At 44.0% G+C, this 3681-nt stretch overlaps 1 pseudogene; it reads left to right on the top strand.

Annotated features, from left to right (window-relative positions):
• The first annotated feature begins 844 nt into the window (after positions 1-844).
• On the top strand, positions 845-2884 carry LOC132518020 (X-ray repair cross-complementing protein 6-like; annotated as a pseudogene).
• Positions 2885-3681: the final 797 nt, after the last annotated feature.

Genomic DNA, 3681 nt, shown 5'->3' with positions numbered 1-3681 from the left:
ACATGTGTTACATCACACTATCCCCAAGAAATTGAATTTACATTAATGGCCTTTATTTTCTGCATTTGCTTTTACTCTTTTGCCAGTTATTTAATACCTTAACTTTTCAGTTCATAGATTATTATAATATCAAAAAGCCCCAATGCCTCCTTTAGCCTATGATAGTCCAGGCTGTCTGGCAGATTTTTCAAGAAAATTGGTCACTGTAAATGAGAGATCTAGTCCCATAAATCTTCTAGTGATTGTTTCCAAATCAGTTCTTTTTTTTTTTTTAACAATTTTAAATGTTTATTCACCTGATAACATACTTTGAAATACACAAAGCAGGAAGCTGGAGGGAAATTTTGAAATCATTTATCTAGTCCAACTGCTTTCTTTCTTCTTTTCTTCCTTCCTATTTCCCTCCCTCTCTCTCTCGCTTCCTTTCTTCTCTCCTTCCCTCCTCCCTTTTTAGTTCATCCTCCTCTTTCTTCTTCTCCTTCTCCTCCTCCTTCTTTCACTAATGAAGAAACTGAGGCCAGAGGTGAAGTACACATCCAGTCAGAAGCAGACGGGGGTCTAAGACCCAGGTCCGGCCCTCCAACTTCTTATCTAGGACCCTTCCCTCCTCACTGCACTTTACTGAGCTTGAACAAACATTGTCTTGATACATTAACAACTCTTAAAGTGAAGGTTCCAAATCTGTTCTTAATTTCAGAGCAAAGTAAGTAGTGAGTTAATCTTCTCATTAACCCAGATTTGGGCCTTAATAACAATATGACTAATATAATTTAATGTAAAAGTATCTTTTAAAACACCATTACCTCTGCCCAAATTGATCTCTTCATTGCGCTCAAGCAACCAACATGTCAGGGTGGGAGTCTTATTACAAAAATCAGGGTGATGAGGAAGAAGAAGATCAAGAGGAGGGCCTTGAAGCAGGTGGAGATTATAAATATTCAGGAAGACATAGTTTGATTTTTTTGATTGATGCTTCCGAGACCATGTTTGAAACTCAGGATGAAGATGAGTTGACTCCTTTTGACATTAGCATCCAGTATATCTGGAGTGTATACACCAATAAGATCATAAGCAGTGATCGAGATCTCTTGGCAGTGGTGTTCTATGGTACCAATAAGGACAAAAATTCAGTGAATTTCAAAAATATTTACGTCTTGCAGGAATTGGGTAATCCAGGTGCTCAATAAGTGCTAGAGCTTGACCACTTTAAGGGGCAGGAAGGGAAGAAACATTTCCAAGACCTAGTTGGCCATGGATCTGACTACTCCCTAAGTGAAGTACTGTGGGTCTATGCCAACCTCTTTAGCATGTCCAGTTCAAGATGAGCTATAAGAGGATCATGCTTTTCACCAATAAAGATGACCCCCACAGCAATGACAGTGCCAAAGCCAGCCGGGCCAGGACCAAAGCTGGAGATCTCCGTGACACAGGTATATTCCTTGACTTGTTGCACCTAAAGAAACGTGGGGGCTTTGACATATCCTTGTTCTACAGAGATATTATCAGCATAGCAGAGGATGAGGACATAGGGGTCCACTTTGAGGAGTTGAGCAAGCTCAAAGACCTGTTGAGGAAGGTTCGCGCCAAGGAGACCAGGGAGCGCGTGCTCTACAGGTTGAAGCTTAAGTTCAACGAAGATGTAGCGCTTACTGTTGACAATTATAATATGGTCCAGAGGCTCTCAAACCTTCTCCAGTGAGGCTTTATCGGGAAACAAATGAACCAGTGAAAACCAAGACCCGGACACTTAATGTAAATACAGGCAGTTTGCTTTTGCCTAGCGACACCAAGAGGTCCCAGACCTATGGGAGTTGTCAGATTGTATTAGAGAAAGAGGAAACAGAAGAGCTTAAATGGTTTGATGAACCAGGTTTGATTCTTATCAGTTTCAAGACCTTGATAATGCTGAAGAAGCACCATTACCTGAGGCCCTCCCTGTTCGTGTACCCCAAGGAGTCCCTGATAAATGGGAGCTCAACCCTATTCAGTGCTCTACTTACCAAGTGTCTGAAGAAGGAGGTCATGACAGTGTGCAGATACACACCCTGCCAGAATATCCCCCCTTGTTCTGTGGCCTTGATGCCACAGGAAGAGGAGCTGGAGGACCAGAAAATTCAGGTGACTCCCCCAGGCTTCCAGCTCATCTTCTTGCCCTATGCTGATGACAAACGGAAGGTGCCCTTTACTGAAAAAGTCATGGCAAACCCAGAGCAGGTAGACAAGATGAAGGCTATTGTTCAGAAGCTCCACTTCAAGTACAGAAGTGACAGCTTTGAGAACCCAGTGCTGCAGCAGCACTTTAGGAACATGGAGGCCTTGGCTTTGGATCTGATGGAGCCTGAACAAGCCATGGATCTGACATTGCCCAAGGCTGAAGTAATGGACAAAAGACTGGGCTCCCTGGTGGATGAGTTTAAGGAACTTTTCTACCCACCAGATTACAATCCTGAGGAAAAAGTTCCCAAGTGAAAACAAGATGATGAAAGTTCTGGAAGCAAAAGGCCCAAGGTGGAGTTATCTGAAGAGGAGCTGAAGGCCCACATCAGCAAGGCACACTGGGTAAGCTCACTGTGCCCACACTGAAGGAAGCCTGCAGAGTGTACAGACTGAAGAGCGGGATGAAGAAGCAGGAGCTGCTGGATGCTCTCACCAAGCACTTCAGAAGGCCTGACCAGAGACCATACAGCCAGTTACCCTTCCACATCGTAGCCAGGCTGCCTGGTTTTGTTTTTATCAAGTTAAAACATGTTTCGTCTGAGCCAGGAAGAGTCGGCCTGACAGAAGCCAAGGACTTTGTTTATGAGACTTTCTGTTGCCATGGAGACCGCATTGCCATCTCACTGTGCTGTGCCCTACTCTACTGTCTGAATAAAGAGCCCTAACTTTGCACTATTAAAAACAAAAACAAAAAAACCATTACCTGCCTAGAATTCATGTTGCTAAGAGGTTTAGAAAACAAAGGTAGAATGTGTGGCCCTGGAACTCTAGAATGCGGCTGTCCCATACTGTAGCCACTAGCCACATGTGGCTATTTAATTTTTTTTTTTAATATTTATTTAATTTTTGGCTGTGTTGGGTCTTAGTTGCAGCACACAGGATCTTCCATTGCAGCGTGTGGGCTCAGTAGTTGCTGTGCGCGGGCTTAGTTGCCCTGCAGCATGTGGGATCTTAGTTCCTCAACCAGGGATCGACCATGTCCTCTGCATTGGAAGGTGGATTCTTAAATCTGCCTAAATTTAAGGGATCACCAGGGAAGTCCCTAAATTTTAGTTAATTAAAAGTAAATAGGGCTTCCCTGGTGGTGCAGTGGTTGAGAGTCCGCCTGCCGATGCAGGGGACACGGGTTCGTGCCATGGTCTGGGAGGATCCCACATGCCGCGGAGCAGCTGGACCCGTGAGCCATAGCCGCTGAGCCTGCGTGTCCAGAGCCTGTGCTCCGCAACGGGAGAGGCCACAGCAGTGAGAGGCCTGCGTACCGCAAAAAAAAAAAAAAAAAGTAAATAGATCAAGTGGGGTTTATCCCAGAAATGCAAGGATTCTTCAATATAGGCAAATCAATCAATGTGATACACCATATTAACAAACTGAAGGAGAAAATCCATATGATCATCTCAATAGATGCAGAAAAAGCTTTGGACAAAGTTCAACACCCATTTATGATAAAAACCCTACAGAAAGTAG

This window comes from Lagenorhynchus albirostris, chromosome 3 (genome assembly GCF_949774975.1).
Source record: "Lagenorhynchus albirostris chromosome 3, mLagAlb1.1, whole genome shotgun sequence".
Classification (NCBI taxonomy): domain Eukaryota; kingdom Metazoa; phylum Chordata; class Mammalia; order Artiodactyla; family Delphinidae; genus Lagenorhynchus; species Lagenorhynchus albirostris.
The sequence above is the reverse complement of the archived record's forward strand: the minus strand, read 5'-3'. Positions and strand labels throughout refer to the sequence as shown.